Consider the following 25060-nt stretch of genomic DNA (forward strand, 5'->3'; position numbering starts at 1 on the left):
TAGCAGGTGTCCGGGCTTCACTCCTTTTGATGGCTGAGTAGTATTCCCCCATGCAGACAAGGTTTGGTTGCTCTTTCCGTCCATCCGTGGCCATTGGGCGGTGTCCACCTTCTGGCCATCGTGATGTATGCTGTGAGCACAGGTGCGTGGGGTCATCTGAGCGCCGCTCTTCTGCGGTCTGATGCGGCCTCTCCCTCTCCCCCTCGCAGTGATGGGGGCCTGAGGACTTGCTGGGGGTGGGGAGGGAGACAGAAGGGCCTCCTACTGACCTCAGCACAGAGCTCCTTGCTCGGGGGAGAAACCCGGGGCCCGTGAATGCTCTCCCACTGCCCCGCAGGCGAATATAGGTGCTGTCCCTATCTGGGAAGCACAGAGGACCCCCGACATGGAAAGCTCTGCTCAGCCCCTTGACCGTGGGGCTGGACAAGTTGTCCGGGAAGGAGATTCCCTGTGGCCACGTGGCTTTTAGATCATCGTGGTTCATTTGAAACAAACCAAACCACGTTGAGGGAGGGACCTGTTGGGTTTCACGGATGAGCCCGTTCTGTTATTTTGGGACCTGTGAAATGAGTCTGTGGGTGTGAGGGGCAGCAGGAAGCCCCTCCAGGGGAGTCTGCCTGTTTGTATGGGGGATCCACGGGTCAGTGAGTGTCCCCGGACAGGCAGGCGTGGTGACATCCCTCCCAGCCACAGTTAGGGCCTGGGGGGCCCAACACCAGGACTTTCCTATTACTGTGGGAGATGATTTAGCGTCTCTAGATAGCAAACGGGGGACTTATTCTCCTAGGAAGAGAGAGAGTGTGTGTGTGTGTGCGTGCGCGCGTGAAGTCCGACACGCTCCAGGCTTCTTACTCCCTCCTGCACGCTGCGTTGCTAGGGAGCGGGTTCGTCTGTGCAGGAACCCCAAGTTCCTGTGGGGTGGTGTTCTGTCCTCTTTATGCTGGAGTCTCAGGGGCCAGGAGCTGGGCCAGAGGGTAAACACCCCACAGCTCGCAGTGGTGTGGTCGCATGCAGTCCCTGAATTCCCGGTGGCTTTGGGGTGTCTCGGCTTCGTGGGGCCACACGGAGGGCGGCTGCTTCCTTGCTCCAGAGGCCGCGGGCCCAGCCCGGTTGAGGAGCCCCCCCCGGTGGTCAGCAGGGGATGTCGTGCTCTGGATCCCCTGGGGGAACACTACCGGCCCCCAGCCCCTGCCTGGCTCCTCTGTCCCGGTTCTTGACCGCAGCTCCCGGAGACAGAGCCTGGCGGGGAAGGAGAGCCATCTTGGGGGGGGTGTGTGCGTGTGCGCGCGTGTGTGTGTGTGCGCGCGTGTGTGTGCGTGCGGAAACACGGACGTTTCATAGGCTCTGGGCTCTGCTGCATGGCGGCTGGTTCTCTCTCCCCGTCCCCTCTCAGCCTGCCTGCTGGCCTGCTGGCAGAAAACTCGAGAATCATTTCTAGCTGGATCCAAGCGGGGCTGACACCCCGTGCCCTCCCCCTCCCTGCCTCCCCGTCCCCCTCCCCCTCGCGCTCTCCCTCCGCCTCGCCTCGCCTCGCCTCCCGGAGCCTCCCTCCCGCTCACCCCCTGTTTGTAATCTGACACAGTAGACTGCAGTTGTCTGCGCCGTGAACCTCCCTGAGTCTTGGCACAGCTCGTTCCTAAGGTAGGCTGAGATTTATTTTTTTCTCCTAAAAATAGCTTCCTGCTTCCCTTCCCCTTCCCGCACCCCGAGCTGTGGCGCGGCGATGGCTGGGCGGTAGCCGGAAACTCTTCGCCCTGACAAAGTTTATTTTCCAGCCGTGGGAGGATGCCCTTCAGAATGGGGTCCAGGTAGCCGGGCTGCGGGCGAGACGCCTGGCGCAGGGGAGCCCCGGGGAAAGGAGCGATGTTTCCAGACGATTCCGCCTTCCCCGGGGCTGATTTTGCAGCTTGATCGCCACGGATCTGTTTCCAAAGGGTCTTGCTCAGCGTTGAGGGTCCCTCATCCCTCCGGCATCCGCCCCCCGGTGTCGTGGTCATCGGAAAGCCCCTCTGGGGGAAGTTTGACATCACCCTGGGCAGTGCCTTTCCAGCCCGGCTGGAGGGGGTGCATGAGGGCGGTTTCGGAGGAAGGCTCTGGGGGGCTTCTTGGGGGGCTGGGGCTGGAGTGGGGAAGGGGGTGTGGGCCACGAGACGGGAGAGTTGGTTGTGTCATTCACAGCTCAGCTCTGATTAGAAATGCATCGAGGGAGGAACCTGCACGTAAAGGATTTGTCAATTCATGTCCCACAGACTGACTTGAATAATTTGTTTGTCAAAACAGATGTTCCTGGCAGAGCGTGCGTGGTGTGTGTGTGTGTGTGTGTGTGTGTGTGTGCTCGCACACGCTGCTGGCTGGGGTAGGCTCTCCCCAGAACGCCCCTCTTTTCACCTGGAAATGCAGTGTTTACATGGCAGGAAGAACTGCCAGCAGGGAAGTTGGGTTGGGGGGTTGGGAGCAGGGGTGAAGCTTGTTCTCCTGCAGCTCAGGCCTCTGTAGAAGCAGCTTTGCTTCTGTCCCCAGGGAGCCCGTGCTGGCTGTCGCCACTGTGTGGGTTTCACCACCCCATTATGGGGCCATGGGGAGGGGGGGCTGCTGGGGGTCCCTGCAGGGACTGGGGACGGCCTTCCCAGACCCTTGGACTGGGATTCATTCCTGCAGGTTCTCAGGGCAGTGGCGTGAGGGAGGAGGGAGGGCCTTGGGGAGACCTCTTACTCTTCTGCATCGGTCCCTCCCTGGGAGAGACCCCGCCTCATGAAGGGGGTGGTACATGGCGGGACGGGAGAGACCCAGTGAGAAGGGCCTGGCTCTGAGAACGGAAGAGGAGCCAGGAAGAGGAGGCTGGCGGCGTGGAGCCCTCTCCTTGCAGGCAGTCTCTGAGCTGGGAGAGGACCGGGCGCCTGGGCAGGGAAGCACAGCAAACCCACCCCACCGGCAAGGGGAGCAGTCCAGGGGGCCTCGGAAAATAACCCCTCCCCACCCCCAGCGGCCGGGTCCCTCCGCTTTCTCCCAGCCCCTGCCGGACCCGCCCGGCACTGGCGTCTGCCCGGCCCAGCTTCGTAGCTCAGAATGTCGTGTGGACACTGGTGAGTCCGGGGCCTCCGGGCAGGACAGCTGCGTGAGATCCGGCATGGGCAGCGGCGTGGGAGGCCGGGGGGTGTGGTGATGGGGCTGCTCCCCAGGTCTGGGTGCTGTACCCCGCACGGAGCAGGGCTTGCCAGACGACTGCAAGGGGGTGCTGGCAGCTGCTGCTTGTCACCGGGGAAGGTCGGCTCGGCCCTGTGCCATGAGCAGGTTTTTGGACTGCGGGGGCTGCTGCTTCCCCCACGCCAGGAGCCTGTGTCCGGTGTCCCGCAGAGCATGTCTGTGGAGACCGGGACCTAGTCACATCCTAATGATGCGTGTGCACATGCGTGGACAGTTTGCAAAACTTCCCCAGGTAAGGCCGAGGGTAGGCTGTGCCGTGAAGTCCCAGCGACGGGCAGGAAGGGCAGGGAGCCGCTCAGCTGACCTGCTGCACCGTGACTCCCAGGTCCCTTCATCATGCTCTGCGCGTGGCTGGCTCTGCGTGTGGGATGGCTTACCGGGCAGGGAGCACAGAGCCGGAGGCCGCTCCCCAAGCCCCTTTGGCTTTCATGTCAGAGCCCCTCCTCGGCATTTTTGGAATGAGGGTTGAGATTGAATGAGAGCCATGGTTCTCAGACATCGTGAGGATGATTCGCTGGGTGAAGACACAGGGCTCTTGCTGAGCAAGCCTGGGGGGCGCCCAGTTTGTATTTCTCGCTTGTCCAGACACCAAGGTTGTGGTCCAGGTACCCGGCAGTGGGCTCGAGCCTGGCCGTGGGCACACCAAGCCTCTCGGGGAGGCGACCTCTGTTTTCTTAGGCTTGGGTTGAGGGTTATTAGGCGTGACCCTAACAGAGCACCTGCCTCCTACATGGGTCGAGACTCCTAAGTGTTCAAACTTGGCTTGGGCTGTGGAGGCTTTCTTGTGCAGCCATGGTGAGAAGGATTTGACCACCAAGGTTCCCCGACCTTTCCTGGGGCAGTCTGCTGGAAGGCGGAAACTGCTTGGCTCTGGGGGCCTGGGAAGGGCTGCCCTGTCTGTCCTGGTCTGTGATGGCTGAAGCCAGTGTTTCACACCAGCTTCTAGAAAGTTCTTTGTTTCTCTGCTTTCTTTTGAAACAGATAGGCCTACCCCGTGACCTGTGTTTCCCCGACTTCCCTCTGTGCTTATGCCCATTTGGAAAGCTGTCTGGTCTTGTTTGGGCACCTGCCCCAGGTGCTGGGGAGGCAGCCGCTGGGCTTGTAGGGGTTGGTGGCCGCTGGGGTCCAGATGGTTGGCTCGGCTATGCTCTCTGGTCTCCAACACGCTGTCAGTGCTGCCTCCTCACTCTTCCCTTCCTGGGTCTTTCTGTCCCTCCCTCTGGCCTGGCCTGCCCACGCTCCTCTCTCTCTCTCTCTCTCTCTCTCTCTCTCCATGCTTGACTCTTTCTCTCTCCTCATCTCTCTCCGTCCCAGCCCTGTTCCTCCTCTGTCACAGACAGACCCTTTGTCATGCTTGATACCGAACCTGGGATTTGCGTGTAGGGGAACCACATTGCTCTGTTGTACTCGGAGGAGCTCTGACGAACGGGAACCCCAGGAGCCGAGCCCTGCCCCACTCCCCACTGCCTCCATCCACATTGCTGGGCGTGTTTCCAGTTGGGGACTGTAGGGGCTGCACGTATCCCATCGTGTCCGTGGGCTGCCATGTGCCCGCCGTGCCCCGGCGAGGGCACCAGGTTGGCTGTGAAGCTGTGGTTCACAACCCGTGCAGCCACCCATGTCCTTGTCCCTGTATCCTCATGGTCCTGTGTGGGAACCGTCCTGGGGCGCGGCTCGGCAGCGGACGGCGGGGTCAGGGGCATGTCCTTCCCGTTGTGCACCTGTTCTAGGGGCCCTCCTTCCCCGCATTGTTGCCAACGCCCAGCGTCGTCTGGCAGTGTGCTCCAGCCGCGGGCACCCATCCTCCCCCTTGTCCGTGAAGATGGTTGTGAACAGGGTGTAGGAGATGTGCCCACTCCAGACTCCCGACCGTGTGGGAGGCCGGGTGGGGATGGGTGAGTCTCCAGGTGACGGGCTCTTCTCAGGTGTTACAAGGTCTGTGCCTCACGGTCTGGGGCCGTCTGGCCAGCCTCATGGTGACAAGACTCAAATTAACCCTCACCTTTGGAGACCACGTTTCCAGGCGCCCAGAACCCCTGAGAAGACTAAAGAAGTCATTTTTCTGCAACTTTATACCTGCGCTCCGTAACTCCCTATGGGGGGCACCTTTCCTTTACAAACATCCATATTTATCTTTGAATAGGCCACTCCCATCTACTTGGGTTTGCTGGGTTGGCAGTATTCGTGCTCGAAGCAGAGAGCTGCAAAGTAACCGTTCATTTCAGGGCTGCCTTCTCACCTTTCCTAGTTGTTCACTGGACCAGGAGCCCCATGACATGGCAGAACCCAGGGATCCTCTGGACTTTTGAGGGACCAGATATCTGTTCTTCTTGCTTAGCTGCACGGGCAAGGGGCTTATGGGTACCCTAGGGCCTCACGGTCTACCCAGAGCCCAGGCAGCTGGGAGTGCTGTGGCCTGCAGAGAAACAGGCAGAACAGGGGGATCCTGACGTTCATTTGAAGCTGTCTTGTTTGCTGAGACTGGGGTTGTCTGTCTTTCCACCCTGATGAGCACTTTGCATATATTAGGTGGTCAGTAAACACTGGTTTTGTTGTTGTTGTTGTTGTTTTAAGATTTTATTTATTTATTTGACAGATAGAGACCAGAAGTAGACAGAGAGGCAGGCAGGGAGAGAGAGAGGGGGAAGCAGGCTCCTGCGAGCAGGGAGCCCGATGCGGGACTTGATCCCGGGACTCTGAGATCATGACCTGAGCTGAAGGCAGAGGCTTTAACCCACTGAGCCACCCAGGTGCCCCCAGTGAACACTGTTTTGAAAGAACAAACGCAGGAAGCACACCGGTCTGCACGCCATCCAGGCTGGGCTGGGCTCCTGCACACTGGTCTGCACGCCATCCAGGCTGAGCTGGGCTCCTGCACACTGGTTGGAATTGCTGGCCTGGGCTGCGCCTCCTCCCCGCCTTCAGCAAACACGTGTGGTTATCGGTTACTATGACAGTCCTTCTGTTAGGATTAAGTTCCCAGAAGGCGGTGGCTGTTACTTATCTCTGTGCACCCAGGGACCAAGGCAGTGCATTCATTTATTCAGTCAACAAACATTTGAGTAGCTGTTAAATACTAAGTAGCATTTTAAGGGCGAGGCACAAAGCAGGGGATGAGGTAGATGAGGTCCTTGCTGTCATGGAGATGACATTTGTGTGTGTGTGGGGGGCACAAGTAGGCAAATAAATAACAGAATGAAGACATGACCCACCCGAAGCAGAAGAGGCAGGCGGAGGATTACAGGAGCCTGTTGAGAGATTGTAGGTGGGTGATCCTGGAAGGCCTCTGGGAGGAGGTAACATTGCGGCTGAGCCATGAATGATGAGAGAGATCCAGCTGTGCAGACACCAGGGCAAAAGTCCTGAGTATTTGGAAGGAGGAGGTTGCCTTCAAGTCTTCGGCCCTCGTCTCTCGTGGAATGGTGTACTGACTGTGCAGATGGGATGCTCTTAGCGCAGGTGGGCGACCAGGGACTGCTGCCCAGCCTTCCCCTGTGGACCCAGTGTCAGCGGCCGGGAACAGCGAGCGGCTGCACCTCGTCAGCTCCACCTTCAGGGAATTGGGGATGGGGTCCCCTGGTCTGAGCTGCAAAGGTCCCCCCCCAACTACTCACCCCTGCCCTGCATCCAGCCCGGGGCCTCCAGAAGGAGAACTTGGGGATGCTGCTTTTGGACCTAAGGCCTTTTGAGTGGATCTTGTAGATGTTGTCTAATCTAGCAGATCTGGCGGTGGAACTTTGGGGAGATTCCCTCCGATTAGATGCTCTTGGTGCCAAAACCCAGCATGTTCTCTGCGATGACAATATTTAGAATTGGCGGCTGCCGTTGGTTCAGCAGAGCTGGTTTGCCTCGTGCTGTTATGCATGGTTACTGTTGACTTCCCGCCTCTAAGGGGGAGAAACAGTCCCTATCACGTTGCCACGTTAGAGGCAACTGTAGAGAAGATAGGGCAACAGGTTAGATGGCTTGTTACTGACCTCTCCCCCCAAATCCCCCCTCGGACTCTGGGGTTGGGCTGCTTTCTGGGGCCCAGGGTCTGTCTGCCCTGGATGCCTGCCAAGTCAGCGGGCACCTGCTGCGGGTGGGAACCGGGCCCCCGACCCTGCCTGAGAGCCCCCAGAGCACGGCGCGGCTTCCCTGGCTTGAGCCCGTTGCTCTGTTTTGTTCCACCCCTGCGTGTTGGTGTGGCCGCTCCGCCGTGGCAGGTAGTGAGCCTGCACTGCGGGCAAGCTGAGAAGGGCGACCAGACAGTGTGCTCGTCCTGTCCCCGTGGGCACGCCTCCGATACCAGCAGTTTGTTCCCGATTCTTGTTCCGTCCTTAACTAGCTGGAACTGTGTTACAGGTTTAACCGTGAACATGAGAGCATTGCCGGTTCTGGTGGGAAACTGCTGACCCTCACTTCGGGGGCTGTCCCAGTTTACTCAGCCTTCGGGACCATAGGTAGGCTGTTGCATTTTTGCTCCATTGTCTCAAATAACGCACGACCACCATAGCCTGTCTGTTGTTTACTGTGTCAAACCCGGCGCTGGCCGTCGGGGGTGGGTGGTCTCAGGCTGCGTTTTGCTGAAGGATTTCCCAGGGTGCAGAGCAGCCACAGGGGAGGGGCTCGGGCTGGCGGCGGGGTGAGGTTATGATGCGAGGACCACCAGCCTCATTTCCCCTCTGACGCTTCCTCTCCCTCCTGTATTCTCCAGCCATTGAGTGCAGAGTGCCGGCCTCCCCCCAGATTGAGAACTGGGAGCCCTCATGGGTTTCTTCCTGCCCATCCCCAGCCAAGCAGAGCCAGCCTGCTTGAATGTGTCCAGTGGCTGGCAGGTGGCTGGACTTAGTGGGTGTTCCACAGTGACGCACGAAGGGGACAGACATACCCCACACTCTCCAAGACGGGCTGGGGGCACCTGTCAGACTTGGGACAATCCCCGAACCCCCCAGCCCAGAGCATGGTCCCTCCCCTCCCATTCTGGACCATTTCTCAGGCAAGCCTGGATGAAGGGAACCGTTGTAAACTGATCTTCAAGCCTTGAGTGTGGCGGTACCGTTTGCCGTGGGCTGGGCATCGCTGTAGAACTTGCTTCTTGTGTATTTAACACCGGGGCTCTAAGACGTGGGCTTTGCTGCTGGTTCAGACCCATTTTACAGATGAGACAATGGTGTAAGAGAGAGGAAATGGCTCCTCCCAGGTCACACAGCTGGGGTGGGATGGGCTGGGTTTTCAGCCGAGGTCGGCCTGGCTCGGAAGCCCATGGGTACCCACAGGAGGAAGCTTGGGGCAGACGAGGAAGAGCACACAAGCTCATGCGTCCAGAAGGCAGTGACAGGGCTGAGGTCACACAGTGAGGTGGACCCGAGGCAGGACCAGGTTTAGGTAGGAAGAAGTAGGAAGAAGAGCCATCAGGAGGTTCCCAGGGGGCGGCAGGCCTACAGGGGGAGGCTGCGTCCCCCTGGCTGTTGGGTGGGGAGTGGGCAGTAAGGCAGAAGCAGACCCAGGAAGCCAGGAGGGGCCAGGACAGGGAGGGAGTCTCCGCTCAGACTGGGGGGTAGCATGGCCATCGTGAGGAGAGGCGAGATTTGGGGTGTGAAGGGAAGGACAGGGCACACACACCGGTGGGAACGAGGCTCGGGTACAGCTAGACTGAGTCTGGGAAGCAGTGCTCGGCTGTGGGGAAGGGGAGTTCGGGGAGGGGAGGGGAGACACGTGCCATTGTGGATGGCTCTGTCTGCAGCAGGGCTTCTCAGATCTTTTGCAAAGTACTGACGTCTTTGGACAAAGTATGGTCTCTCTGTATGTCGGATGACTGTCCAGCCACGGAAAGGAAGAGACACTGATGTCACTGAGCTCTTAAAAAAAAAAAAAAGACTTTATTTTATTTGAGACAGAGGGAGAGAAAGAGAGAGCCGGCACAAGCTGGGGGAGGGGCAGAGGGAGAGGGAGGAGCAGGCTTCACAGGAGCAGGGAGCCCGATGCGGGGTCGGTCCCAGGACCCTGAGATCATGAACTGGGCTGAAGGCAGATGCCTGACTGAGCCAGCCAGGCGCCCCTGCAGGATCTCATTTTTGAGAGATGTCCAGTGACAGAAGTGGATCAGTGGTCGTCCAGGGCTGGGGAAGTTGGGGGGGTGCTGGCATGTAGCTAAAGGCTGCAGGTTTCCCTCTAAGGTACTGGAAACCTTCTAACTTTGACTGTGGTGATGGTGGTCTGAACCTGGTGGTCCTTGTCCTCTTGCAGTGGATAAACTCGCTGATGCGTGGATTCCATCTCAATAAATTCATTTAAAGAATACTGTTCCCCATGCCCCATCCCAGAACACCTGCTCTAAGAGGCTTGAGTGGGCCCTGAACTCGGGAAATTTTCAATGGGTCCCAGGGGTTGTGGTGGCCTGTCTCCACCTGCCAGAGGCCTGTTTCTTCCTCTCTCCCGCTGGGCAGGGGTGGGCACCCGTTGTTCTCAAGATGGTTCCTGTTCAGGTGGTGGTGGGAGTGCACGAGTCCTTCAGGCGTAGACACCTCCCGCCCACGCCGGCATCTCCTGGAGGGCGAGGCCCTGACCAGTCCCCGAGCCTTCCAGTCTGCCCTGAAAGACAGGTGCGGGGTTGGGAGAAGTGAGCAAGGCCAGTGCACTGACGGGGGCTGCGTGTGGTCCCTACCAGGTCTCCGGTTGCTTCCTTGTCTCCAGCTCGGCTCTTCCAGCCTTAGGCTTTTTCTCAAGAGCAGGAAAGTCAAGCTTTGTCACGTGAAGACCAATTTAGTCATTTGGTGTTTTCTTGGTCATTTCTGGATTTCACACAGTTAATTTCTATTCCTTGTGGGGAGCAGGTGGGTGGGGTCAGCTCGGCAGTCAGAGGCAAAGTGGAGTGTAAGCAGGCTGATCCAGGACATCCCCTCCGAATCTGCTAACATGTTGGAATATGGTCTCCTGGGGACCACTGGGATTTTGGGGGGGATTTTTAAAAAAAGATTTTATTTATTTGTTTGTTTGACAGAGATCACAAGTAGGCAGAGGGGCAGGCAGAGAGAGAGAGAGGGGGGAAAGCAGGGTCCCCGCTGTGCAGAGAGCCCGATGCAGGGCTTGATCTAAGAACCCTGGGATCATGATCTGAGCTGACGGCAGAGGCTCAACCCACTGAGCCACCCAGGTGCCCCCTTTTGGGGACTTTTTGAATAAGTCCCTTGTGGATTACTAATAATCTATCATTGATTAATAATTCCATTAACGATCAGTCTGTCCGGAGTCCGGTAATAACAGCAGTACCACCGACGGCGAACGTGGGCGGCAGCCTCCCTTCCCCAGGTCTGAGCGTGTCGCGGGGGCCAACTCCTTCAGCTGCAGAACGACACTACAAGGCAGGTGCTGTCCTTCTCCACATCTTGCAGGTGGGGGACTGAGACCCAGAGAGGGTGGTGAGGGTCCCCGCTCATGCAGCCGGGGACTGTCCCAGCCCAGATGAGCTGCAGTGCTGTGCACGGAGCCCATCCCCCTAACCACTGGGCAGCCCCCCATGCTACTTCTCTCCAAGTAGCATCTGCAGGAGGAGCCTCTCTGCTCCCGTAGGCAGCCTTGGCCAGGCGGCAGGCAGAGTCGAGAGCCAGACTGGCTGCTCTGATCTTGGCTTGGCAGTTCCCTGGCTGTGTGAATAGGGGTGCGTTTCTTAACCTCTCCGTGCCTCCGTTTTCTTACCGGTATAATGGGAAAGCAGGGGTACCTATCTGCTCGTCGAGGATGGTTGCTCTGCGTCCCGCTGTTCTTGGCCAGCTAGGGAGGCTGACGATGGGCGTCTCGTCGGTGAGGTCACTGAAACGAAGGGGAAGCATTCGGCCCAGGGCCCGGCATCTCGAGGGTTCAGTCCAGTGTTCACTCTCACTACTGTTGTCACTGGGCTCCAAACAGACGAGCTGTTGAGATGGTAATGGAATTAGGAGGATGATACCAACAGTCCCAAATAGGACAGGATCCTGACCCCACGTGTACTGCGGAGACCCTTCTGTTTGCCTGATGCCCGGCGGGGGTTTTTCTAGGCGCTCCGTCTGCTCAGCTGACGGCCGGCCCTGCAGCCCCACTCCCGGGCCCTCGCCAGGCCATATTAGAATGCCTCCCTGTCCCCAGTCTCTGTGCCCTGCAGGTCCGAGGGCCACCTTGTATCCTTGTGACAGGTCACGTGCAGTGGGAGGCCGGCTCACTCCTCCTTTATTAAGTGCCTCCCTTCGTGTTGACGCGAGCAGCGGCTCCTTTAAAGGCCCGGGACTCCCGGCTCCGCTTGGGTCGATATCAGGCTTTATATTCCAGAGTCACCATTCTGATCTGTCTCCGAGCCCTGAGCGCGACGGCCAACTGCACAGGCCCTTTGAAGTTGGTTTTCCTTTCGTCTCCCGGGCAGTGCAGCCCAGATTTTTTGTAGATGCTTTTGCATCTGTTTGTTTTTTCTTTCTTCACAGCAGCAATGGCCTAAAATGTGTAGGAAGAGTGCTGGCCGGCAGCGGGGGGAGGGGACCGTCTGCCAGAGTGACCTAGTGCTGGGTGATAAGCTCAGGGAGGGAGGCTGGCTCAGGCTTCCCTTTGGGTCGGAGGATGAGGGCCTGGCTGCTGGGGGAGCTGGAGCGCTCCTGCGGAGGAGGACCCGGAGCGGGTGCTGGAGCGTGCCCCAAAGGCCTGCGCTGATCTTCATCAGCTACGGCCGTCAGAATCTTGATTTACAGGGGGAGCCGGCCGGGTGATACCAGGTCAGGGTCCACGGTGTCCCCGCCCTGCTGCAGTCACCCCCCGCGATGACTCTGTGGCTCCCCATCATAGAAACCCTGGTGGGAGAATGTAACCCTTTTCTCCCCAAGAGGATGGATGCCCCAGGAAGTGTGGATCACCCCCCCCCCCGCCCCCCCCACCCCCGCGCCCCAGGGCCTGGATTCTGACCTCCATTTGGAATTAACTGTGCGGTCACCAGTGGGAGGGGCTGCGAGGCTCGCTGCCCCCTTGCTCCAGTCCTCCTGTCTCCGCTGGGGGCACACCCGCCTCCCTTTTCCTGGGTAACAGTGGCGTCGGGGTGCCTTTCTGCCCTGGTCGTCCGTCCGACGTGACTGCTGAGTTAGTATCTTCCCTCGGTGGGCCCATTTTTCCTTTTAGAAGACATTTACGTAGGCTAAAAATAAAAGTTTGTAAGATGACCGTCAGTGAAGTCTTCTTATTATCCTAGGTGAAGGCCAGAGGGTCTCGCTGTTTCTAGCCTCTCTTCCTCCCGCTGCCACCTGCCCGTGGTCTGACCTGAGCGCCGGCCTCTTCTGATGAGGGGAGGCTGGGCAGTGAGTGCTAGGAAGGCACGGGGACCCTGGTGCCCACCCGCCCAGGCTTCCTCCTACAGGAATGGAAACAAGAGTCACTTTTTTAGTCTCTGAATTAATGTTCTTTAACTTGGCCCTGAATATTGATAAAGCCGGCAGTGGAGAGGGCAGGGACAGCTCATACGGTGCCTTCCGACAGCAGCCCTCGCTCTCACGAAGCACCGACTTCTCGGGGATCTTTCTAGCCTCCCTGTGGGGCCGGTGGAGGCGGCCGCAGGGGCCCCCAGCTGCGTCCCTGTCCTGATCCTGGGGCAGTTACCTCACAGGACAGAAGAGTGAGCGTCCCCTGTGCGGCAGTGGTGGGTGAGCTAAATATCTCAGGAAGGGGGGATTTATGAGCCTGGATCATCTGGGGGCGAGTGTGTGTGTGGGCTAACTGCTGCCCCAAGGGAGGGGCAGACAGAGCTTTGAGGTGCACAGGTGCATGGCAGAGGAGATGACCCCAAGGACAGACCGCAGTGACCAGGCCACAAGCCAAGGGTGCCTGGGGGGCTACGGTGCCAGAGGCAGCGAGGATCCTTTCCTCACTTCCCCGATGGCTTGGTTTCGGACTCCTGGCCTCCAGGTCCAGGAGGATGCATTTCTGTGGTTTTTTTTTTTTTTTTTTAATTTCATTTATTTATTTGACAGACAGAGATCACAGGTAGGCAGAGAGGCCGGCAGAGAGAGAGGAGGAAGCAGGCTCCCCGCTGAGCAGAGAGCCCGATGCGGGGCTCGATCCCAGGACCCTGAGATCATGACCTGAGCTGAAGGCAGCGGCTTTAACCCACTGAGCCCCCCAGGCGCCCCCATTTCTGTGGTGTTAAGCCCCTGAAGGCGCTGTAGTTGGCCCCAGAAACCTCCCCCAGAAGGCTTTTCTCTGATCTCAGACAGTGGACTGGACAGGGAGCGAAGCGCTTCGCCTGAGGGCACGCGGCCAGAAAGCAGCCCCCGGGCTTTGAGCCCCAGCTTGGAAATCATTGCCCTCTGCTGGGCTGCACCCCGAGGCCTGTCTGGCGGGCAGCCCCCACTCCGGAAACCGAACTAGGGAGCTGAGCCCGGAGGCAGGTGGGCGGGTTCCTGAGACTTACCCAGAGAATTCTTTCTGCAGGAATGTCAGAGGCTGGAAAGCACAGAGTGGCGGATTTCTCCTGGGTCTGAAAACTGCCTTCTGTGGGTGCATTTGTTTTTTCAAGCAGCAGGCCGGGGCTCAGGCTCCCTGAGAGCCCGTGAGAAGGGGCTGGTATGGTCAGGAGCCTGGAGGGGCGATTGCCCCTCACCTTCTCCTCCCGGCCCCTCTGGGTCTCCTTTGGTGGTCCTGCTGTCGGAGGAGCATCCATGAGGCCACGAGCTGTGTCCCCCTGTCTTGGGGCTCAGTGCAGACACCGGAGCTCTGGTTGGGACACTTTGGGTGTGGGAAGGGAGGCACTGCTGGGGCTGCAGAGCTGGTGACCTCCCCAGGGGGGGACAGGGGGACAGCTTCCTCCTTGGGGGCAGGGGCGGGGTGGGGAGGCCGGGAGGGGCCCACTGTGTGCTGCACTGTGTGCGGGGTCCCTGCGCGGTCAGGGCTGATCTCCCTCCCGCATCCCGAGCTCTCTCCCTACCCACCCTCCTCTTGCCAGGTCCCAGGCTGCCCGTCATGGGGTGCCGTTTTGTTTTTCTTTCTCCTCCTCTGAGAATCCACTTAAAAACACACATTGAAGTGGCTGAGCCTTATTCAGGATGTGAGCAAACACAGGGAACCCTGAGCAGGCAGCGACAGCAGCGGATTGTTTGTGGTCGCCTGTGGCCAGGCGGGCGGGTGCGGGTCACGTGGGGGCTAATGCGTCTCCGATCCTGATTACAGGGGGACCGGCCCCCGCCCTGTGCAGCGCCCAGCTGCAGACCCCAGGCCAGCTCAGCAGGCCCGGGGCCGCTGTCCCCGAGCCACAGGGACCACGGGGCGGGGCGGGGCTGCAGGAGGGGATGCTGCGTGGCAAAGGGACCGTCCACTCTGGGTTTTAAAAACAATGATCATTTAAAAACGCCTTTTCTGTCCCTAGATTCTAAAGGCAGTTTTCGACCCCAACATTAATGTAATCTTTTCATTTGTGAATTAAGTGTTTTTGAGGGAAGGGTGAGCCGGACACGGCTGTGGCAGTGGGGAGCACCTGTGTGGTAATGATGGCCACTGTCGGCAGGTGATGGGGTGTGACAGGTGAGCATCGTGCTCCTGGCTGGTGGGTCGGAGTCAGACAGTCTGGCATATGTGGTGACAGTTTCAGGCTTCTGGGCTGACGATGCGGCCTGTGCCCACCACAGTGACCCAGTGACCTGCAAGCGTTCCGGAAGATCCTATTAGAGCGGACTTCCCTGGGCGTGAGAAATGCAACAGCTTTTTATGGACATGAGTGCATTGTGGGAAACCCAGTCTCACTGTCCTGGCCCCGGGAACAGGGAAAGCAGGCGACCGTGATGCTCTTCACCTGGGAGGAGCCCTGTCCTGCCCTAGGCTTGTTGAATTCTTTATTTTACTGAATTTCCACAAAGCCCTATTGATAATTCTGATTGTATGGGTGGAGGAAATTGAGGTGCTGAGAAATCAAGTAACTTGTCCAGGTTTATAACTGCGGGGTCCAAGTCCTAATCTAGATCCTCTGATTCCAGAGTCTGCCCTCTTAACCAGTGGTCCTTATGGAGCAGAGTAATGGCTGAAAAGAAATCCTCTGCATTCCCATAGGAGGAATGGAAGGCACACATTCTCTATCTCTATTACACACACACACACACACACATACACACACCATTCCTACCCATTTCTGTCACACACACACACACTCACCCCATTCCTACCCATTTCTGTCACACACATACCCCATTCCTACCTGTTTCTGTCACACACACACCCTGTTCCTACCCATTTCTGTCACACACACACCCCATTCCTTTAAAAAAAAAATTTTTTTTTACACACACCCCATTCCTACCCGTTTCTGTCACACACACACACACACACACACATTTTTTGCTCCAACTCCAACCTGATTCTGCAGCCGCTTATTTCATTGTTGTTGGTGGTGGGGGCAGTAATTTGGGGATCCACCCAAAAACACTGCAAAGAGCTCCGCTCACTATAGGTTCTGTTTGGCCGCACGCTATCTTGCCAATCGTCATCCATCCTCTTCTTCGGTTATGAAGAGCCGTTGTTTCAGGAACTGGGAGCACGGAGCTTCCTTGCACTGGATTATTGGCTGAAATCAGCTGGTGATTGAGCAGTGTTGTCTCTGGGCCTGTTGTGGCCTGCATGATCCTTTCTGGGGGTCTTTGCTGGCAATACCATATCTTAGAGCTTCCTACCCCCTTCAAGTATGCGTGTGAGGGTCGAAGGTGCATCTAGCAGGACCAAGGGGTGTCCCTGGCTGGGGGAGGAGATGTGGCAGAACATGGGGCTTGCGGCGACAGCTCTGTCCCCCTTCCTTGATCACAAGCTCACACATTCAGGTGGAACCTGTCTTGCCCACGGAGCTCAAGGATCCATTATTGAAAGATCTGCTCTTATTTGGCCCAAAGGTCTTGGAAAAGCAAATGGATTCTACAGCTGTCCAAGTAGAACTGGTTTGGGTCCCATTGCTTTAACGGGCTGGACTTGGCCCCCAAATGTCGTAATGCAGAACCTCACACAGTCCTCCCCTCATGGTCCTCCCCTTGGGATTTAGGGCACTGAGGGTCGTTGCTTTTAAAGAACAGCCCCTGTGTGATAAATGGCCATCAGGTTTTGTGGTTGACCTAATTTCCCTGGGTGATTCTCCCTCTCAAGCTTGTTATTCTGCCAGGATTAGTGTGTGTGTGGGCACACGTGTGTGCGTGTGCATACGTGTGCATGTGTGTGGATAGTTCTGTGCCCATGCACGTGTGTGCACAGGTGTGCCTGCACAGGTGTGTGCCCGTGCATGTGTGCATACCTGTGTGCCATGCACGTGTGCATACCTGTGTGCATGTGTGTGCATGTGTGCGCATATCTGTGCGCCTGTGTATGTGTGCACAGGTGCGCCTGTGCTTGTGTGTGCACACCTGTGTGTGTGCACATGCCTTTGCATGTGTGTCCTTGTATGTGTGCGTGCACACGTGTGCCTGTGTGCAAGTGCGTGTGCTCATGTGCATATGTGCACACACCACTCTGACTTTTCCCAATTGTCTAACTTATCTTTAAAAGAAGGTTCCAGAAAGTGCATTAAAAAAAACTATGATTCTCATGTGACTTCTAGTGTAAGCTGCCCTCTCGGGGTGAGGGATAAAAAGGCCTTATTATGGGAGCGCGCTCAGGACCCGAGCCTCTCTGATTGCTGATTATTTCAGGACTGAAGCTGCAAGAACCAGCGGAAATTGAATTTTGAGATAACTTCGCACTTTTCTTCACATTTTATTCATTCCTTCCTTCTACCCGTCATTCAATCAAATGGCTCTGTGACCACTGTTGCCAGAGTATGAACGTCCCGTCACATGGAGTGTCGGGGCTAGAAGGGGAGGCAGAGAAGCGTGTTCTGAGAAGTGCTGTAGTAAAAATGTGGGGGTGAGTTGGGGCGTCTGGATGGCTCAGTCAGGTTAGCGGCCGACTCTGGGTTTTGGCTCAGGGTGTGATCTCAGGGTCGTGGGATGGAGCCCCATGTCAGGCTCTGCACTCAGTAGGGAGTCTGCTAGAGATGTCCTCTCTCTTTGCCCCAACCCCCACTTGCCCACTCTCCCTCCCCCTCTCAAATAAATAAATAAATCTTCAAAAAATATTGGGGTGAGCGTGAGGGTCGCAGGAGACGGCTCTGTGTTCAGTCCTGTTTTAGGCACTTGCCCATGGAGTGGCCTTTGCTCTCAGGGCCCTTGTCTATAAAATGGAGACAAGATTAGCCCCTCATTTATTCTATGTCATTCCACGTCCCCCGTTCTGTTCCATCCTGGTCCACTCTGTTCCGCTTTGTTTAAACACGGTCTGCATGTAGACCTAATGGAATCCGGTCGGCCACGCTGTGAAGTTTGGACAAGTCTTTGCTGGAGTCCGCACGCAGCAGCGCTGGGGGCGAGATGGGGAATGGCTGGGCGGGCGTCACCGAGGGGCAGGGAGGCTGCCCGGCTGGGGAGTGGGGAAGCAGGAGAACCCCCACCTGGAAGGAGCCTGCCAGAGTCTCGATGGGATGCTCGGTGCCTTGAACGGTTTTTAATTACAATTTAATAACTAAAAGAGAGAACAAAGGCTCCTCACGTCACCCCTCACTCTCCCTTGTTCAACACCAGGCACTGGAGAGGCCGGATTACCGAGCAGCAGCAGGAGCGGAACCACGCAGGGGACGGGGCTGGGCGGCACCCGCAAGCCGGGCCTGGGGGGGACGCCTGCACCCGACGACGGCAGCCCAGGCTGTCCACCTCCCCACCTGCCCCCTGAGGCCATCTATTTAAGGCTTCCAGCTGCGGAGGCTGCTGGTCTCCTCCTCTCTCTGGGCGCAGGGCTGGCTCCCGCGGCAGGAAGAAGACTGGCCCACCGCCTCCCCGTCTGTCCTCTCACTCGCATGCTCTTCAGAAGGGACACGGCAGGCTTCATTCATCCTTTTTACACCTTTACCGACAGCGCATTCCCATGTCCACTTGGCAGCATCAGGTCCTGCCCGCCGAGGCGCCTCCCAGCCCCCCGGCCGCAGCTCCCACATAGTTCTGCGTGTCCACGAGTCCGGGAAACCTTCGTGGGCTCGCTGCCACGTTCCCGACGCAGCTGTCACCACCCGCGGGGGGCGGGGGCACCGAGAACAGGCCACCGTTCACACCATGAGGGAGCCTTGATTTTCCAGCTAATATTTACCCAAAAATAATTTCCTGCTACATCTGAACTGGGCGTGCGGGCGCACTGCTGCTTGCTGAGCTGCTTTTCTCCCCTGAGAGCTGGGCGGGACTGAGTGACGAGCGGCTCCGCCGGCAAACCGGGGCTGCTGGCCTTTCCCCTCTCCTGGCTTCTAGGAAAGGTGCTGGTCACCGACTTGTCGGCTCGCGGCCTGCCCTGTGGGGCTCCAGCCCTCTTCCTTTGACACCTTTGCAGTCTCTCCGGGAAGCCTGCTCGGGTCCCGTGCTTGCGGACGGGAGAGGTCACAGGCTCCTGTTGGTCCTGTGGACTGACTGCAGGGAGACAAGGCCACAGGGGCACACTGACCCCAGGCTGGCGGCCTGGCGGCCTGGGCTCTCTCTGCTTACACCGCGTCAGACCTGCTGAGAGGGGCCAGCAGCCCTTCTGAAGAGCTGGACCATTCCAGGGAGCGGCAGGTGCTGTGAGCACAGGCTTGTCTGGGGAGGCGGGGACGGCCGCGGCTTGGCGGGGCCCCGGACGCAGGAGGTCTGGGGAGTGGCATCTGGATAGTGCGAGGGAGCTGCCAGGAGAGCTCCCGAGTATTCTGGAATGTTCCATCTGCCCCCTGTTATTGGGAGTGAGCGGTGTGCTGGAAAGAGGGCCGGGAGGTGCGGTGGAGAGAGAGGCGTGTGGGAGGAGGCAGGCGGAGCTCGGCCTTTTCGATCACCAGGGAGCAGGGCAAAGGCCATGCCGAGATCTGGAAGGACCGTGTGCCCGAGGACTGGTCGGCGGGCGGGGGAGGGGGGCTGCTGCAGGGGACGTGGCAGGGGGAACGTCGCGGCCCAGGCTGGGAGCTGGGAACAGTGTCTACAACAGCAGCAGAGCCTCGTGGAAACGAGCCTGGCTTCTCCCGATGTCTGATTCCTTCTGCCGCGTGCGGGTCCTTCCCTCCACCTGAACTTACGGGAGACGGCTGACCGAGCCCGGCCGCTGCGTTGTTTGGGTCTCTGGGTTCCATCCGCCGTGTCTCCGGGCAGTGATGTTCTAGCATCACATTTTACTCTGGGTGCGGCATTAAATCATCCACGGTTGTGTGTCTGGGGCCTGAGCCCCGCACACCTGATGATGTTCACGCAAGCGTTGACTGGGTGAGTCGCTGGGGGGTGTGAGTGAGTGTCGCAGAGCACGGCCAGAGCCCGGCGACCTTCTTAGCTGTCAGACTGTTCCCTCTACCCGTCTGAGCTGTCCCGTGTTTCCAGAGCATTCTCTTCCTCCCTGGTGACTTGTCAGCCCAACGTCCGGTCACCTGGGAGCCTTAGCAAGCGAAGCAGATGTCCAGTAGAGGGACAGCACAGAACCGCGTGGAACAAAGACAGTAATCACCTTTTCCCACTATTCTCTGTCCCCTTAATTTTCCCTTAGTTTACGACAAGCATTGCCAACTGAGATGGGCAGAGATGAGGCACACGTTATTTTAGAACCAGAGAAAGACCCTCATACGTTTCCACGTTCAGAACATTCAGGGATTTCCCAAGGAGAGAATGCAGCCTCCCTTTCTTCACGAGGATTTCACCTGGAAGCTGGTCTCCAGTTGCAACAGCATCCAGGTTACCAACGCTGCATGGTGGGTGCCCACGTTTCTTATCTGCAGGAGGGCTGGTGCCGGCCCCCTGCGCCTCTCTCCCTGCCGGGGTCCCTCCAGGGCTCCCCTCCCCTGCACGTTTCCACCCCACCCCTTGCGTCCAGAGCCCATGCTGCCGTCTGGTCCCTGGCCCCTCAAGGGGCGCCCGGCCAGCTGCCAGGTGGTGCTCGGGCATGTGGGGGTGTTGGAGGCCACGGCCCGTCTCCCCCTGTGCCAGCCCCCCCCTCCCCCCACTCTGGAGCTAACCCGTGGCTAAACGCCTGGCCGCGGGTGCCTATGGGCCCATGCCCAGCGCCGCCGTGCCAGCGATCTGCTCCATCCTCAAATCCTCATCTTGGCAGACGGAGCCCCTCGCCTGGCACGGTCGTCATGTTGAATCTCTGCTGTGATTTAAACGTCTCATCGTCAGCAGCCCTCCCTGCCACCCGCCGGGCCCTGCCGAGCCTCGTGGCTCCCACATCCCGTGTCTTGGTTTGCGTCTCCCTTCTGTGTGGCAGGAAGGGGATGGCGGCCGCTCGGGTCCTGTGGGCGGGGGTATGGGCGCTGAGTGACCACGGGAGAGGGCGTGCTCTGTGTCCTCAGCAGACGGGGCCGTGATTCCTAACAACTGCCTTGATCCGGGGACATGAGGAATTTGCAACGAGTGTCAGGGAGCAAAGCCAGGCCTGGAAGGAGAGCGCTCCCTGGACAGGACTGTGGCCGGGGGTGGGAGCGGGGGTGGGAGGTCACAGAGTTGGCCCACACCTGGTGAGCACGGGGACATCCCGGTCAGGGCAGGGCATCAGGGGTGTGGTGGACAGTCCGGCGCCGGGGATGGGGCCTCTGACATGGTCAGAGCTGGGGACAGGCAAGCTGGAGTAAGGTCGGTTCAGCGTCTGTCCCTGGAGGCCTGCCTGCCCAGGGCTCCAACCCTGCCCCTGCCCCTCACAGTCTGTGTCTTCAGACCAATATTCTGTGCTCTCTGAACTTTGCTCCTTGTCTGGAACATCTAGAAGATGCCTATCAGAATCTCAACCCACTGAAATGATTGAATGGGAACATAGGGAGAAATCCTACTGCGTGACCTGTCCCGAGACACAGATCTTTAGAGGCAGGAGGTGGGTTAGTGGTTGTGGGGGGCTGGGCAGTGACAGGAGTGATGGCCGCCGGTCTGCGGGGCTGATGAAGAGGGGCCGGGCTGTGCTGATCTCTGCTGAATGAGGATGAGCACACCAAATACCGAATATGGCCACGTCCCGCACGGAAAGACGGTCACTCTGACACTGGGCGTGTTTGCCTCATTTAAAAACAGCGCCTGGAGTGATAACACCAGGCTCACCTCCCTTATCTGCTACTGCCCTTGCAGATCCGACCACCGTGCCCCTGGGGTGGAGGAGTGCAGTGGGCTGGGGTGGCGGTCGCCCTGCCCTCCCACTTTGTCCTGCAGGCCACCATGAATACTGCACAGAGGCCTCTGTGGGTCTCACTACCCGCCCCGCCCCCCGCCCCCAGGCAGAGCTGGGCTGCTGCTGGGCCTGGGGGTAACAAACCCACCTGCACTTCCCTCCAAAGTTTGTCGGGCCCTGAGCCGTGGTGCCTTGGCCAGCGGCTGGGTGGACCGTCCTGGAATATAGCCCCCCTGAACCATGGCGTGTGTCTGCCAGCCCCAGCACCCTCAACTCCAGCTTGACGTCTGCATGGGGCGCTGATCACGTGCTTAGGGCTCCCCCCAAGTGGGCTGTTGGCGTGTCTGTGCCTAAGACAGAAGGAGGGGTGTCTGCTCCGGGTCAGTGGGGTGAGCCTTGCAGAGGACTGGACAGCCAGCCCCAGACAGACCTGGGAGGCAGATGGCGTCCAGATGGAACATCCAGGTTGGTACCTGCCTCCTCCGCAGTCCCTGGGAACAGTCCCTGTGTTTACTGGAAACCCGAACGGGGAGTAGTTTTGTGGCTGTTCTAAGAGTTTAGCCCCAATTGTGTTCCCCTGTCAAGACCAGGAGCAGCCACTCCCGATTCTTAGAGTCCCAAGTCAGGCTGTTCCTTGGAGGACTCCTGTGTTCCTTTTCTGATACAGGCTGTCCTTACCTTGGGGACTTCCCTATTTCCCCAGAGGGCAGAACAAATCCCTAAACAAGAAGCAGGCAGTCACTTGAAGCTGCTTTTGAGGCATAAGGAGTGTGAGGAGAAACACGGTGAAGTTCACAAAGTATGGATCTCAATGACCTGATAAGGTCTGCAAACATGTTGCGTTTTTCAGTTCTGAGTTCGTTGCCAATGTTGAAAACCGAACGTCCACGCATTTCCCACACTATTCCAGATTTCTGACAGTTTTCTTTTCTTTTTTTTTTTTTTTTAAAGATTTTATTTATTTATTTTACAGACAGAGATCACAAGTAGGCAGAGAGGCAGGCAGAGAGAGAGGAGGAAGCAGGCTCCCTGCTGAGCAGAGAGCCCGATGCGGGGCTCGATCCCTGGACCCTGGGATCATGACCCCAGCCAAAGGCAGAAGCTTTAACCCACGAAAGAAACCAGGGGTTCTGGCGCCACTGGCTCTGCTTCCATGTGGCCACAATCACCTTACAGGGACGGTTGTCCGCAGCCTCCTCTGCCTGCTTCGTTCATCCCCTTTCCTGGCCTGCCACACTGGCATCTGTTTTTGACCTGGTATAGGATTTGCTGTTAAACTCTCAAGTCTTTGTTCTTGCTCAGTTGGCAACATGGCCAAGCCAACAAGCCCTTTATGCTTCCCTTCTGGGCTTGAAAAAGGAGATGCGGCAAGACCACGAGGGGACATGAGATGCTGGATGGACCTGAGAATGCTGGCGAAGTTAGAGATGCTTCACGGAATTCAAGGTGCGGTCCGCCCAAATTAGGGGACTATGAGCTCAGCTTACCCGTCACTTCAGAGACAGTGTTTAGCTGATGGAACACGATTTCCTATTTCCATAAATAATCCTGCCAAGCAAGTGATTTAATTGATTTAATGAGTCGGGCTGCGGGAATCAGGCCTGGCTGAGGGTGCATGTTTATTTCCGGTTCCATCTGTGGAAATTTCCTGGGGATTGGGGTGTTAGTGCGGGGTTTTGGGCTTTCACTAGAATTTGTCTCTGCCCTCGGAGCATAGATGGGTGATGTCCTGAGCTGAGCAGCCGTGGCGATCCCATCGGAGGTGGGAGACCTGAAAATGAGAACATTTTCCAGCCTAAGGCCACATCACATCACATCTCAGATTTTGTCCAAGGGCAAGTGAGCAAAGATGCTGGCATGATGGCCGTTCTCCATTGGACTCACTTGGTGATAAACGGCTATGTCTCCAAAGTGGCGTTTCCTCCAGAGATCCTCGGTCAGCGTCTCTCAGCGTGGTGCCGTCTCTGTGTACACGTAGGGAGGGCCGTTCATTCATTCTTTCTCTTGCTCACTCCTTCAGTGAGTCGGCAGATCTCGAGCTGTTGGCTTGCCACCAGGGGACATACGTTGGTGGTCCCAGGGCGGTGGGGGCATTCTCCTGGGATCGGGTTGACAGGCCAGGGAGGCTGACAAGTCTCCTGCCACGCACAGGGCAGGCCTGAGCAACAGAGAATGATCTAGCCTCAAATTTCAGCAGTGCTGAGCTTGAAGACTGACCAGATCCTTCCCGAGTGTGTTGTCACCCACGCTGTTGTAGGCGTCGGGGACAAGGTGGTGAACAAGGTGGAGAATGTCTTTGTTCTCGTGGGACCTGTATTCTAGGGGCGCAGGAGAGGAAGACAGACAGTTGCTAACTTAACCAGGTAACTTAAGTTCACGTGCCAGCGGGAATGAGGGTGACGTGGTAGAGATGTCTGGAGGGCACAGTGTCTGTTGGAGTAGCTTTGGAATTCCTCTTTGGTGAGCAAATGTATCCATTGGGAATGATGTCATCGAAAAGTAAGAAAATGTGATCTACCATGGCTTAAATAAGTGGTGGGTGTCATTTTCCACCAAGAAGCCTGAAAGTAGGGAACTACTGATGGAAACTCAGGGCCAGCGTCTCCTGTAATTCTCTTGGGTTTTTTTCCCTCGAGGTCACAAAGTGGCTGTTAAAACGCCAGCCACTGCATCTGTGCTCATTGTGGGGAAAACGGCACCAGCCCATCTGGCTCCACTATCAGGAAAGTAGGAGCTATCCTAAAAGCTCCTGCAACAGACTTCTTACGAGCCAGTGGGTACATCTGCCTCGCTGGACGTGCAGGGCGGCAAGGGAGGTTGGATAAGCTACTATTTATCTTTCCTAGCCTCTCTGGTGGAGGCAGGTATGGGAGAGAGACCCCCAGGGACCCAGGGGGTCAGGCCAGCCAGCTGTTGGGGGCAGGCCACCTGTGACAGTGAGCTGAGCCGGTAATGACAAGAAGGCGCTGGGCATCTGAAGACCCAGGGATGATGGACGTGGTGGAGGGGACCGTGTTGCTGAGGCCTGGAGACTATTCCTGAAGAGGGGTGCGTGCTGGGTCCTGGCAGACGGCGCTCACACAGCCAGGAAGGTCTGCTTCTGAGAGCATCGCGGGGACTGTCTGAGCTCCCGGTGGCTGCTGTTACCATTGTCCACAGCACACATGGTGAGGTGTCCGTGGCCTGAGATCGAGGTCTGATCCGGAGGCTCTCGGGAGGCTGTTCCCTGCCTCCTCCTCTCCCATCCGTGCGTCTGTCCCCCCACCCCCACCGCCGTGTGTCTCTTACAGGGACAGAAGTTATGAGACGTAGGGCACTTCTGCATGACTGGAGGTCATCTCATCTCAAGGACCTTCACTGAGTGTCCGCCAAGACCCTTTTCCCAAATGACATAACGTTCATGGTGACTCTACGGATGAGGGTGTGGGTACGTGTTTTGGGGGTCAGCTCTGACCCCCGACGGGCCACGAGAACAGGTGAAGGGATGCTTGCTTCTTCTCGATTCTCGATGGCAGACATGGCCTGCGTGGGCTCTGCTCGCAGCCAGGCATCCTGTGACCCCTCAAGAGGTTATGCTGGACCCATGGCGTTGGGGACGCTGCGCTAGTGTTTGTGGCATATCTTCTGTTGGATCTTGTCTTTTTACGTCCAACCACATGCTGTGGTTTTGAAACGGATTGATAAGCCATCTACGGAGCCCAGGCTGTGTGTGAGGATTGAT

General features: G+C 57.8%; 1 protein-coding gene across 7 annotated transcripts in view; it reads left to right on the forward strand.

Annotated features, from left to right (window-relative positions):
- The first annotated feature begins 1077 nt into the window (after positions 1-1077).
- Positions 1078-25060, forward strand: part of RIMBP2 (RIMS binding protein 2) — a 205767-nt gene continuing 181784 nt past the window's right edge. For 2 of the 7 annotated variants that reach the window (XM_059408179.1, XM_059408182.1), the window contains exon 1: positions 1078-1641. The gene's annotated coding sequence lies outside the window, so the exon portion shown is untranslated. The remainder of the gene's footprint in view (positions 1642-25060) is intronic. The other 5 variants (XM_059408180.1, XM_059408181.1, XM_059408184.1 and 2 more) reach the window with 3 other exon arrangements.

Source organism: Mustela nigripes, chromosome 8 (assembly GCF_022355385.1).
Source record: "Mustela nigripes isolate SB6536 chromosome 8, MUSNIG.SB6536, whole genome shotgun sequence".
Taxonomy (NCBI): domain Eukaryota; kingdom Metazoa; phylum Chordata; class Mammalia; order Carnivora; family Mustelidae; genus Mustela; species Mustela nigripes.